The sequence below is a fragment of the Accipiter gentilis genome, chromosome Z (genome assembly GCF_929443795.1).
Source record: "Accipiter gentilis chromosome Z, bAccGen1.1, whole genome shotgun sequence".
Taxonomy (NCBI): Eukaryota; Metazoa; Chordata; class Aves; order Accipitriformes; family Accipitridae; genus Astur; species Astur gentilis.
Window position 1 is genome coordinate 85243707 of NC_064919.1, and position 14585 is coordinate 85258291.

At 42.1% G+C, this 14585-nt stretch overlaps 1 protein-coding gene across 2 annotated transcripts in view; it reads right to left on the reverse strand.

Annotated features, from left to right (window-relative positions):
• ST8SIA5 (ST8 alpha-N-acetyl-neuraminide alpha-2,8-sialyltransferase 5) overlaps positions 1–11417 on the reverse strand; it is a 74925-nt gene extending 63508 nt beyond the window's left edge. The window contains exons 1-2 of one of the 2 annotated variants that reach the window (XM_049796094.1): positions 11304–11417; positions 7085–7166 (exon numbers count right to left, since the gene is read on the reverse strand). The gene's annotated coding sequence lies outside the window, so the exon portion shown is untranslated. Of the gene's footprint in view, positions 1–3381; positions 3399–7084; positions 7167–11303 lie in introns of those variants that run through there. The other variant, XM_049796096.1, reaches the window with a different exon arrangement.
• Positions 11418–14585: the final 3168 nt, after the last annotated feature.

Sequence of the window (14585 nt, forward strand, 5' to 3'; positions counted from 1 at the left end):
CATGGAACATACAGTACCTCTAACAAAGATGACCACACACAATTTTTACATGTAAATTCACTTATGGGATATTCACAGAAGCAGCAGCAAAACAGAACTCGTAACTGAGCACATAGTTCTCACATTGCCAGTAAAAACTGGCCAACAGCTATTTCTTTTGCAGTTCTCAAGTCAGGATAACTATAACTGAGTTCACAAATTGGGACTGCTGATTTTCCCAATGTTATAGGTCCAAAAAGAGGCATTTTGCTAAAATCACACAAGTAACTAAGAATGCAGAAATACTGTCAGTGTTTAAACTTGTCACACAGAAAAATGCTCTTCTAACTTAACATTAAAGGGCAAAGATTAAACATTAACATTAAAGGGTGAGATTTCACTTCAGAGGTTGTACTTCTCTTTCTGTTCTTCAAAAAGAGAACTAAAAGCTCCTTGGTGGGTCTACATCCTCACTGGTAAGACCCAGAGAGACCCAGTGAGATTTTTAGTAAGCAATTTTTCTTGTACTAATTAAAGCTAATTTTCCTAACAGCAATAAATTTAAATATTTTACAAGAATCCTTTTCACATCTTAATACCCAAACAGTAAGAATCAAACTCTTGAGAGTTTTGTAAGGCAAATGTATCCTAATTCTTTGGGGAATCATTGGAAAGTTGATAAATGAACACTAAGGGTTATAACTAATGATGATGAGCAAATGCAATAAAAAGTAATTTTCTTGCTCTGTGACTCTGAGTCCCATTAGAGCAATTCACCTGACCTGCAACACCTCCTCTGGCAATTCACCTCCACCTGCACACCCTCCTTCCCAGCGATGAACTATTGATTACAGCTCTATTCTGTCACTTTCAGTGACCTAATAAGCATCCCACATCCCAATTTAAAAAAATACCTTCTAAGAAAAAGCTGGCCTGAAAGAAGCCAGAGGTAAAATTAGCAAGCTGACATTCCCAGAATTCTATAAAAAGGGGTTATTCTAATTAAATCCTATACCAATACTGTCTATAGTACCAAAGCTGTACTGATCCAATTGTCAAAGCTCTAGACAGCTAGACCTGAGCTCTAAAAGCTATTTGGCAACTTTGCAACAACTTAAGGTTGTCCCTTCCTTCATGCATGGGTCCCCCGGTATCATCCAGAGTATATCATGTCTATGGGTCAGAGAATAAACAGCTGAACTACTTAATGAGATAGACTGTGATTTTTCCAAGTTTCCTATGTAAGTCCTGGAGGTCAGTTTCCTGGCTGCATCTCCTTCATCACATTTAGTGTAGTTGGTGATAGATCTGCAAATATCACACAACCTTTTACTGAAAACACCCTGCATCTTGGGCAACTTTGTATTTTCAAAGTGCTTCTATATCCTTTGAGAGAAGATGCTATATAAATGCAAATTCTGACTACTCCCATTTTCTCACTTTCCCTGACATGAAAACACTGCTGGTTTTCAATACTTTTGAAATACACACTTGTGCCTGAAATATGAAGTGGACTTCCAAAAATAAGGTAATATTACAGTAAATAGAATAACAGCCAAGAATAAAATCACTCTGCAAAAGCAGATGTTTTCTTTGCACAACCTATAAGAATTTAGGTCTGGAGGAAACCAACACCGGTGGTCAAAAATACCTGTAGTCTTTAAATACCTTAGTCAAAAATAGTTGCAGTCTTTCAAAAACCACGATGTGTTCACATATTCATGTGCTTTAGAAACCTTAGAATTACTCTAGAAACAGGTTTAGGTGCTTTTGTACATTGACCCTAAACCAAGCTTATTTTGGCATCATCTGTTACAAAATTTGGACCATTTTTGAGTGAAAATCAAGTTGTTTGGTCACTGTTCATTTAAAATACTACACCTAATTCCTCCATTAAATACCTCAATCTGATATATCTGTGAACAAGTCTTTTGAGAAGGTAGTTGTGTACATAAGCATCCTGGCCTTCTGCCCAGAGACAGGGTGCAAAACAGTGCTGTGCAGAGCGCTAAATGGGTGGCTGGAGAGTCATTCAGTTCTTCAAAGCAAAGCTGTAGTAGGACATGGGTGATGCATCATCCCTCTGTAGTGCAATTAATTGCAACTACTGCAGCCTGTGTTTGTGGTTTCTGCATTCCTTCAGGAATATCTAAACATTCTTTTTTGCCCATGAGACAAGCGCAAAATAAAACAAGCTGCATTTTCTCTATGGGATTTTATCTGGGAAGTCCTGGTTTGTCGTATTTTGGAATCTTGGCTTTTATCTTTTTCTCTTTTCTGTGATGTTTCAGCACTCTTAAAAACCTTGCATGTAATTAGAGCGTGTAATATCAGAGAGGTGCAGTGCTGCTAACAGCCTCCCCTGGATGTGATGGAAAGATTCATTATTGCAATCTCTCAACATATTGGTGGATAATGGATACTAGATCCTAGATGAGACATTTACTTAGAAACAGGAAATAAGATCTTAAATCTCTTTCTTCAAGGGCGGAGCCAATGTCACATTTATAGGGTCACATGCTAAGATACAGGTTCTTTTCTTCTTCCATTCCCATCCACACACTGGATGATCTGCACTGCTATTTAGTTTAATGGGGTTGCGTATGACCTGCAGCCTCAGCAAATGCCCTGATCGCTCATCCCTAAAACTCATGCTCATGCTCAAATGACTGTTAGTTTGAATAACTTGGCAGCATCTGCACAATGCTCAAATACTGTTTAGGTAGCACAGGAAAAAACACCCTGCAACCCCAGAGAAGTCAAGTTGAGGCAAATCATATCTGAGTCAGATATAATAGGACGTAATTTGACTTCTGATTTGTTTACACTTCATCACACAGTCAGTTTCCATTATGATCCCTCTTTATTTCCTAATTCTATAATTCCGCACCATTCTCTTAACATATGAAACTATTATTAGAGTTAGTTAAATACTCCAAGATTTTTTGGCAGCTATTTTCAGTGCAGGTGTTAACAGCTTGCTAATGCATTTAAAGGAAGCAATCTACAGCACACATGAAGTTCAGCAGCTAATTGCAAGTGATCTTTAGCTTGCAATCACCCCTCCCATAACTCGCATGCATCTTACAGATGTGCCATACCTGTCTCTGAACTCTCATTTTCTTCCATACAAATGTATTTTACTTTTAAAAAAAATCACCATTTGAAAATGAATTCTTTTGTGTTTGGGGTTGATTCACAATTCTTAACAAAGCTTTAAGATGAATGCAGATCACTATGGAGCTAGATTTCCTGTAAAGGTTTGCACAAATGTATCGGAAATGTGCTGTAGAGAGAACAGCACATACCATCTGCAAGAAATCCAGCCAGACTGGGAGAGCAGCAACAACCAGATGTTTTCCAATCAAATTTCCCCTTATTTTACTGTGATTACTTATTTACCTTCTACATGTGCTGTGGCTGCCCTCCCATTATGCCAGATTGCCCCTTTCTCTCTGTTTCTCCTCCACTGCCACTCATGGACTCCTGCTTCTTTTGCTCTTTGAATCGCGGGCTGTCCCCCTCTTTCACCTCCCCTAAGTGTCAAGCCAAATCCAGCCTTCACCTCTGCATCACAGAGAGCTTCCACGAATGCTGGGTTTCAGTTTCCTCCTGATGTCAAATTTCAGCCCAGCCCACGAAGCCCACCCCCTGCTTTGGGTCTTGCATCATGAGCTGGAAAGCCCTCTTATGCTGGAGACTTTGTAGGGGATGTTTGCAGGGAAGCAGCAGTTTTATTTGCTCCGTAGTTTATGTCCTATTTCTTTTGCAGCTTTTCTCTCTTACGTGATAAGAAACATCTGTTTGTGTTGGGGGAAGCCTCTTTCTTGAGCTAAATCCTTGCCTTTGCTGAAGACAGCTCTTTCAGTTGCTCCAGTGGTGCTGAAATCCCCTGGAGTTAATAAAACTTCTCTAAGGAGCATTTCTTTTATCAAGCTTCATTTTTGTATCTAAAAGAAGCATTTGGACTGTCTTTGAAGAGGTTTATTTCTCCTAAAATGTGAACAAATCTAAATCTAAAATTCTAAATCAATGTAACTTTTTATAGGCATGACTGCTAAAAAGCAAAAAAAGGGCAGAAGACTTATTTCCTGCATAATTGTGAATTACATGCTGAATCTACAGGTTAATCCTGCAAATTGTCTCATGAGTAACTTAAACACCAACCTGTTTGGGGCCACTTACATGAGTATAATGGTAACACAAAATAGGTTAAAATTTGCAGAATCTGGGCTATTAAATTAATAGCTAATTGAGGCCAGGACTGCCTGCTACCGTTTGTTTAACACACAGCACAAAGCAGCTTTCTGCTCCTGTTAAAAGCCTCCAGGTAGATCTCCAGTAAGACTGAACAATAACAACAGATTGCTGATGACATCTGGAGCAATGTCCCTGCCTTATCAACTCACCATCACATTTTACAGCTCAAACCAGGTCTGAAGTTTTAAAGCTGGATAAATGTGCCAGCTTGGTTAGATACACTCATATAGATAGGATAATGGGCATGAAGTTATGTTACAGGACTTGTCTATTTCTGGTGCAATTTGCTATCTCTGTAATTATGTGATAACTTATCAGCTTACTTGACATTCCCACTTAAAAAGTGCTTTCCCCAAGCTCTGGGCAACTCATTTTGTTTAAAACACACCACCACTAATGCTGGACTCTAACACAGTGAAATCAATGACCCCACCATACTCCAACTTTCCCATTGGTAGACTAGAACTCCCAAACCAGAAACATTTGCAGGATTCCTTGGGAGAAAAGGAAATAGGAGGGATAAAATATTTCTCTGCCACCCAAGTAAGCACTTGATGGAGAAGAGTTGGTGGTCATAAGGAACTCCCAGCACCCTATGCCCCACAATAAACTCACTTCAGAGCCCTACAGTTTATGGGAATGTTTCTTAAAAATTTTTATGAAAGAGTTGATTTTTTATCAGAATTGTGAAGGGTTTCTATATATGAGTTTTTACTCCTTACTGCGTTTATACTTATAGAAATATGACTTTGTCCTTTATTTACCACCATCACCACCTCCAGGTAATAGTGGGCCAGCAGGAGATGGACAGAAAGGATTATAAACTCCTTAAGGTGACATTTCTAAATTTTTCAGAAATTTGTTTCCTCCCATAGAAAAGGCAGTAAAAAGGAAAAGGAGAACAATGTTTTCATCAGATTCTGAGGATCAAGGAGAAATGGCAAGTCCAGACTAAGTATCTCAAGAGTGATTATTCAGAGAGATATCCCTCAAAGAAGCAAAGCAGATTAAAAAACATCAATGTTAAAAAAGTTGTAAAGGTGTATGCACAGGCTGCTGAAGAGATATGGTGCTTATGAGCAGGGACAAGATGAGGTCCTACAGCTTCCAAGGGATATTATTAGCAACGTAGCAGTTTCCACCATTACCGTTAGAAAACCTTGCTATTTTTTTGCTCTGGTTGTGGAGCAGTAGCCTAACCACAAAGAAAAACATTAAAATATAAAACACAATAGAATTAAAAACTCAGCAGATGGGGAGTGCTAATAGAGCATGCACTTGCTGGGAAAGCAAGATAATGCTGCCATTTTGCTATTAATGTCACAAACGACATTCCCATTTAATGTTGCCAACTGTGTTCTACTCAACATTTGTGCAGTAAGAGAAAGTATTTTGTCTAAAACACAGCAATGATGATGATGTCCAGTTCATTCAACCAGCATATACAGGTGTCAACAATGGCACTGCAGCAGGGCAGATAAACAATCTGATGAATGCTCTGCGTGCAACTGCCAGGTCATATCAGGTGATGCTCACAAGTCACTGCCTGGAGGCACAACTCACATTCCACTTTATAACAGAATCTGCAATATTTGTTTTGCATCTACTGTGCGTGAGTTCAAGTTAGTTTGCATTACTTTGCATTTTCAGCTTCTGGGGACAAGAGGCAAGAAGAAGATAAGGCAAAGCGAGGCAAAGCAAGAAAAGGAAAGGAAGAAGAGAGAGAGAGGCATGGCTAGTTTTAGGAACATAGTGAACAACTCAGTATTTTAGCCCTGTTACTTACAGCTGTACTACAACCACACTGCAAAGCTGGCAGATTACAGCCTTGCCCAAATACGTGCCCACAACTTCCTTTCAGCCACTCTGGCAAACACAGCTTCAGGTTAATAACTGTTTGGACGTCACAATGCGTCACAGAAAGCCTGCAGTGTAAAAATACCCTTAGTGGTATATATACACAGGGAACTTTGTAAGGGGTTAATTTTGCTCTAAGGGATTTTGTGCAGACAGAAATCATAGAGGTCAAAAGCCTAATGGGATTTTTAAAAAGGATTGGACAATGCAAATACCCACAGTTACATTAGAGATAATAGCTGTAGAGATAATAATGATATGTTTTAGGAGACATAAACCCCCCTCCAGCTTCAGAATAGAAGCCAGCCGTTAAACTGCTTATGATTACAGACAAACTTCCATTCATGGGCTTCTTATTTCAAAACTGCCAAGCACCCAAGATTTATGCCTTTTTCCTCAGAAGCCACAAGCAACAGCCTCACTCAGAAACTGTATCGTATGCTGACCTGATACTGAAAGATGATACTGAAACAAATATAACTACCTCTACTTTTTGATACAATCTCTGGTTACACAGGTATCTGAAGCATGTCACTGGATTCCACACAAATGAAGCCCCTGGAGATGTGAAGTTCTCTGTGCTGTCCTACACATGGCTAGCCAAACACAGTAGAGCAGGATGATAGGAACGCAGGTTTTGCTAACACTTCTGCAACATCATGCCCTGAAGAGTGCACTGGGAAAATTAAACAATAAATAAATTCTGAAATCCAATACTTTCCATGCAGTCACCTCCAAGGCTAGGAAGGAAGCCCTGAGACCAAGCCAACCACAGTTCAGCATTACTGCAGGGACACAAATAAACTGGCTGAGGACCAGCACTGTCTTCCTCGGGAGCAGCTACTGCTTTAATGTGGGGAGTGTTTCCTTCTCCCGGAATTCCAGCATCCCAAAGTCTCCATTAAGATGATTGAAGTCCAAGTCTCTGTAACCTCTTCTACATTTTTATAAAGACAGTTCAGACAACTAGTGAGGAAATTTTTCATACCTCTTCTCTGTTTCTTCTGGGGTTCTCTCTGAAGTGGACCCAATCTAATAGGTAGTTTTGAAGATGGAGGAGCACTGTAATCCTAGGCACAAACAGAATAGTTGAATATATATTAGAAGGGTGATATTTGCTAGAGAAGACAAGAGAAGGAAAATTCACAGTCAGAGCTGGAATATTATTGCACCATATGCTTTCCAACAGCCAAGCACAACAGGGTCCCTCCACAATCCTTGCCTTACCGCACCCTGTTGTATTTCCACCTGGAAAGACATATGGCAGTGCCTGAGAGAGAAATTCTTCCTTTTTCTTTTTTCTGATGCTAATATAATTTCCCAGCTTTAAAGGAACATTTGATTATGAAACATGCTCAGGCCAAGGATAAAAAAAGTTCCTATCTGTTCCCACTAATGACAAAAACAGGTCAATTGACCTGTTAGCATTATGATCAAATGAAAACATGAAAGAATGGCTTGGATGCTACTCTGTCTCATGCATCACTGACAACATTGCCTGCTCTGCAGAAACCTGATACCTCACAGTTATGTCAGGGACACTAAAGAGTACAAATTTTATTTTTTCAGCTCCCAGGGAGCACTGGGGTAGAGAAACATTATAAAAATCATCCTTCTGCTTGTAAAATTAAAAATATTGCTTTGTAAACAACTGACCATGAACAAATGTTCAGCACCACAAGAGGCACTTTTACCCCTGATTACAGTCAGTTTTTATAATGCCATTTTTTACTGTGAACACATTCATCATTATAGTAAACTGCCTATGACTGCTGCTAGATGAAGGAAGAAGTCATATTAGAAGATGGGAGTGCCTGGAAGAATAAGGCTACACAAAAAGTTCTTATAACTATCCTATCATCACTCAGATAAGCAGAAATATTTAACATTAGTGTTATTGAAGCAGTAATGCTTTTCACCTCCCCATAGTAGCTCTAAGAGAGTTATCTTGGATCACTTCTGCTTGAAGAGGGCTATATTGAGTCACCTTTAAAAAAAAAAAAAGTGCATAAAGTTTATTATTACAAGCCTCACCATAGTTGTGATATGAGAGGAAAATGGTGAAACACTGTATTTGTTTCATCAGCCTGGATTAATATGACCATTGTGGAGGGTTGTTCCACAGCCACCCCCCTTTAGTGAGGGTGCCCTTCCTCCGGCCATCTCACACTATGCCTTAGACTTGTGATACCCAATTGCCTCAAAGGGGCACATCTGCCTTGGCACGCTGTAGCCAGAGATAAAGTTTGAATGCCCCAGGCAGCTGATCCAACTGGGCTTTGAAGTGTCAACTCCTCCATCCCAGACTTGAAAGTGCTCACAGTGGTTTTACCACTGAAGGTATCTGGCTGTCGGGTCTGGCTCAAGCTGGGAGCTTTCAGTCTTAATCTGTTTGCTTCCTGAGTAATAAAGATCCAGAGATTCCTCAGAGACTTGAAACCCTGTACACGTGGGTTCACTGAGACTGCTCGTTCCTGATAGAGCTTCTTGAAATTGTGTTTACTTCCACATTGGCTTTGCTCAGGGCAGCCTTATTGCATTGCCACTTGGCCTATGCCATTCTTTTCAATCAGTTACAAAACATATCCTGCTCCCAGATAAACAGATGTGACCTTTTCAGTGCAATTCAGCAGATGTTCTCAATGTAGCAAAGTTACCAGAAAGCTGAGTGGTAGCCCTTATTTAATTCACTGTATAAAATCTGTCTGCATTCTTCCTGAAGCGGAAAAATATTTCATTCCTTGTACTTTCCCTTCCTTATCATTCTGTTTTACAATCAGAATTGAATGAACACTATGACTAAACTTTCTTGAAGCTTTGATAAAACATAACTACTTCTACACCCATATCACTATATTCAATATTATAATTTAAAATAATTATACTTATTTATAAGATGTATCATAGTAATAAATTATGATAAGGGAGGGAAGCATTATTGATCTCATTCACAAACAGGGACTTCGTGAATGGTTAGCACCTGTAAGAAGATTTTTTTGTAGGTAATGTACAGGCTGAAAGATACTTTGTGTAAGAGTTGTCATTTTCAAATGGAAAGGAGGTCATATAAAAAATAAAATACACATGAAGATGGCAAGCCAGTAAACACTAAGAGGTTTTTTTCAGGCAGTCTGTTAATTTGGAAACTTTTCAACAGTTCTGTAAGGTTTGTTTTCCTGCACAGATTGGCATAAATTAGAATGCAATAAAAGACAGAGGAAAATAAAGTTAATTTAAATGACATTTATAGGATTATGGCTGAGCACTGGCATTGCAAAACTGCCCTAAAACTGTGTGTGTGCATGCACACAGGCATGATGAAAAGCTGGGTTTGTATCAGCCACCAAGTCTGCAGAAAGAACTCTCCAAGCTGACAGAGAACCGTGCGCAGAGCTGAAGTTCAGTCTGCATAAGTAAGTCCATACAAGTTCTGCCCAGCTCTTCAGAACAAAACAATAGTGCTTTTTCTCTGTTGTGACACAGCCAGGTTGATTAAAGGAAGCTCTTTGATGTCTGCTTCACAACTCCTGGAAGATATGCTAAAAGAAAAATGAGCCTTTGTGTAGAAAAACTTGCCAATGAAGAATCTGGTGAACATTTCCTCTTGTTCAGGGAAAACAGATGAGTAGAACAGCACCTGTAAAGTCACAGGGGCTGAATGGCAAGAAGTTCTCAGCCTTTTTCTTTCTTGGGCAAGTCAAGGACTGTGGTCAAATAGATAATTTTCTTTCAAATACAGGTACTGACAAGGCAGCCAACGCATTGGGCTTTCAGCATATCCAATGTGAAGTTGCTAAGCATCTGGCCGAAGGTCCGGAGCTCTCAGAACTAGCTTTTCCCCTGTTATAGTATTGCTTTGAGGAGTATGGTGCAACTAATACCTGCTCTTTAATGAGTAATACCTTTGAGGCAATGTGTAATTCTGAACTCCTGCTGGCCATTTATGACCACTGAAATTGGCCAGAATTTCCTAATCACATTCCCACTTTCTGCCCCTTCCTGAGTGCTTGCTCTTGCTATTTTGATATCTTAAATGTATTTGATTGTATTAAACTTCATCTAATTGAGTAAAGTCCTGTAAGTTCTCCTCTGGCAGAAGCTCTGTTAAAAGTAACAGGACAGTATTTTTCCACTCCTGAGGCTGGAAGTGGTTTCTGAAAAGGACAGTTCATTCTGTATGGCTGACATGGCCATTTATTCCATGCTTTATATATAATATTATTCTTGCATAATAGCTTGGTTTGATATTCTTCTTTTCTGATCTTCAATTCTTAGGAATTATTACTGTATAATTTTTTCCCCTAGTTTGATCCCAGAAGTTGGTGCTTTCAGTGAAGGCATCCCGTGCTGACTCTGTGCTTGACAATTTAATTACCTAATATTTCTAAAAGACGTTTTCGGGCGCGAGTCTGTATTAAAAGCGTGAAGCGCTGTTATTACTTTCGCATCTGTCGTGACAGCAAGTTATTTTTAAAGGGCGGCGACGCCGTCTTCGCGTTTCAACAGCCAACCGATCAGCCACCTAACCCGTTTTTAAAAGTAACTAATAAGGGGTTATGGCACCGAGCCTGACTACCTGTTCAAAGCAAACAATCCCACCCGCCGCTCCGCCACGAAACATCCCGAGTGGGGAAAAAACCCCACCGGGCCGGTCCCGGGCAGCAACAGGGCGGTAAAACACCACAGAAACACCACAGAAACACCACAGAAAAAAACACAGCCGCCCCGGTCTGCGTGTGGGTCCGTGCCCGCCGCCGCCTCCTCGCCGCCCCGGCGGGTCTCGCTGAGGGGAAGGGACGGGGCTCCACCTAACGTTTCCCCGAGAGCTGACAGAGCCCGAAGGAGCGACGGGGAATTAGCCTCGATGGCCGCGGTCGGGACGCTTTTACCACCTCCACGCAGCACGCAGGGACCTGGAGTTCGCGACTACGGGGCGATCGCGGGAGAATTAGTGAAGCCGGGGACACCATGAAGCTCTGTGGTGGAGGGGGGGGTGCCCGCGCCCAGCCTGCCACCGCCTCCCCGGCTCCCTCCAGGGGCTCCCGTCCCCTCCCGGTACCCCGGCAGCCGCCGCCGCCGCTCCTCTGAGGGACGCGGGAGACCCTTGGGGATGGCTGGGGGGTCAATGGCAGCGTTCGGGGACCGGGCCACCTCTGGGAAAAAGCTCCGGGAAGGAGCGGCCGGCAGGCTGGCAGCGGGCAGCTCACCTCCGGGGAAGGGTCGCAGCGGGAGCAGGCGGCTGCCAAGCGGGGCAGGGACACCCCCACCCCGGGCCCCGCCGCCGTGAGGGGAGGTCGTCCGCCTCTCGGCACACCACGGGCGTCGGCCAAGCTGAGGAGCGCTCGGCGGGAGGGGAGCGGAGGGAAGGCAAGGCGGGGAGGGAGATGCTTGAGCCCGCCAACAGCTGATCTCGGCTCGTTCCCGCCTCCCGGCTGAGGCGGCGGCGGCAGGTGGGATCCGGAGCCATCCGCCACCATGGTGAGTGCTCCCGCAGGGGCAGGGGAGGCCAGGCGCGGTGCCACCCCGGGGGGGGTGGCCATAAACGCTGACCCACACCGGTGCTCCGAGGTAGTCGGGCTCTGCCAGCGCCTTAACAGAAGGCAGCTGCCGGGAACGGGGCGGAGGGGGGGCGCGGCAGCCATCTTTCTCGCCGTGCCTGTCACAACCCTGCCTTGTCAGGCGCAGCGGGCTGGGGAAAGGACGGCGGGTCAAGAGGCGCCTCGCTGGCCCTCGCCGGAGCGTGATACTTTTCAGGAGTTTCTCTTTATTCTATCTCAGCCCTGGGGGCTGGCCGAGGAGCGGGGGGAAGGCGGTTCCCGCCCTCCCGCTCCTGACAGGAGTCCGGGGAGGCGGCGGCGCCCGGTGGCGCTGAGGCGGTTCTGGCCGCGTCCCTTTCCACCCGGCTGTGGGACTGGGGAACCGCTGAGCTTATTTATTTGTTTTTACCACCACCAGCAGCTTTTTTATTAGAAGGGCGCCGGGTGCAAGGGCAGGGAGGGTGGTGTTGCTTCTGTCTTTCTCCTCCTTTTGCAGGTGTGGGGACTGCACCTTGGCAGTGTAGGTCACGGATGTGAACGTTTCTGTATGTTTTGCCGACCAGCGTGTAGTGAATTCAAGTGTAAGCTTTGGGGTTAAACCCTGATCAGCAGTGTTTATAAGGACAGGAGGTAAAAGTATCGCTTCCGACGAGGCTTGGAAAGGGCTGTGTATATGTGAGAATACATGTATGATACAGTGCTGCACTGCACTAATCTTGAGGAAAGATGGTCTGACCTGAATCAGATCAGCAGCATTTTCTCAGGGAAATGAATCTGTTAGAAACACTGCAGGGTGTGTTGTTTTGTTTTTAATTTATTTTTGCCCTCAGGAAGCCTGCCCCATTATTTTAAATCATTGCAGTCTGGTAATGCATTTCACCTGTTTTGAGTCTCTTTTTATTCTAGTGAATCAAAATTTACCAGCCTGTGTCTGTGATAAACAGATGCTTGTACATCTTTGCAGTTCTTGATGATTAATGTTATTGGAACCCTTTCTTTTTTCTTTTTTTTATTCTTTTAACTCTTGTAATCTTTCATTGTATAAGTATTATTGTTTACTGAAATTGACATTCCAGTTACCTATGTCAGCTTCAATAAGTGTTTTCATTTTTCTTTGTTTTTAGAATACGTATTTCTGAATTGAAGCTATACAATGGTTCATTACAATATGAATTTGAACATCTTTAAGAGAAGGAGATGCCCTGCAGAAGAGGAAGGCAGTCTACTCTGGAGGCGTTACTGATAGCCAGGGATAAGCAGCACTGCAGTATGGGCTACCCAAATGATGTAATGCAGTAGTTAAAAGGAGTAAGGCCATTGACTGGCTGTAGTGGCCATGAAACTTGAGGGGTTTGGCAAAAGTGATGTTCTGCTTGCAATAAAGCAGTGATCTTTCTCCCTTCTGCAAACACTGGTTTCATCTCCTTCATTTTTTTGCTTGCTGTTGCACACGAAAGACTTAACCCCTCTGCAACAAGCATTTCATAGCAAGATAACTTTGATCCGGTTGCTGTCTGTCACAGCAGAAAAGAAACTCTGTAATAGCTCTTTAATGAAAAAGATTTAAAATTAAAATTGCTATTAATTTTTAATCTGGCTTTGTGTTTTCAGTTGTATTTATGACAAAAAAAATTGTGACGCTAGTGACTCTCTCTCTTGTAGAACAGCACATATAGTAAACTCTGTTTTGGCATTTGTGTAAATAAAGTGGTAAATAAAATGTTTGGAAGTGGATAGCATTTATTAATACATGATCCTGAAGTTCCTGCCAGAAGGCCTAGTAAGACATTAATATTAATGCTTGAATTGAGCTCTTTATCTTTTCTAATATACTGTATTTTATTAACAAGCTAATTAGCAGAAACTTAAGAGTAGTTTACCCAGTTATATTAACAAGAACAGCTGCTATGATACAACAAAGTGAATTAAAATTGAGCTAGCAGTGTTAAGCTCTTAAAAATACTCATTTAGGCCAAGGGATGAACCAAACAATAATAAAGGATAATAACTTACCTAAACTTGGCTCTCAGTATTAACTTCCTACAGGCTGAAAGCTTCATGCCCAGGTGTATATATTGATGTAGGTCTGGCAAAAAGTACTCATGCAGTAATATCTAAGACATTGGACCTTCAGTTTCTGGGAAGGGATGCTGTCTTGCAGTTGAGCAAAAGGATGGAAAGTTTGAGATAAAAATATGTTCATGTTGTTGGTATTGGCTTGCCATGAGACTTAGCAGAAGCTTTGAGGTCACTTAGGGAGGCCTGCCTCTTTACCTCCTTGACTGTGATGACTTCTTTTGAGGTATAATATTGTAAAGCTTTGTGTCCCACAGTCCGTCTAATCCCTTAAACTTGGTTGTAGATTTCCCTTGTCTTTTGCCTTACCCCCCACCACCCAGCCCAGTGCTGCCTGACCCTGCTCTTCTCTCACTGTGCTTCTCAGCGCTCCTTTTCCGTCACCATGACTTGGTGATCCTTTTCTATCTCAAGCCCATGTTGCTCCAGCTCCACCACAAAGTAACAGTAAAATATTAATGAGTTCTTGAAACACCAAGCAACTAAACCCATAAAACTAACATTTTACATCCATGTCTTGTATAACAGTCGCTCCATGTATCGGTTTTCATTCTACTTTTGTAATATAATTATCCCAGCTGGAGAGTAAGGCTTCATTGCTTTTAGGCACAAATCAAGGTTTTTTACAACTCCAATACCGTCCTTTCTCAGATTACATGAATAGCTTCAATAGTCCGTAGGAGAACATCCAGTCATGTCAGAGGAACATGTGCATGAAGTTTAAATTTAGAATTAATGTAAATGGACATGAGTATGCTTAAAATATGAGGAAGAAATAAACTGTTATGGTTGTGTCTTGCCCCAAAAGAAAACTACAATGTAGCCTGCCTATATAAAAGTATTGGAAACTTGGAGACAATGGAAAAAATACAGGTT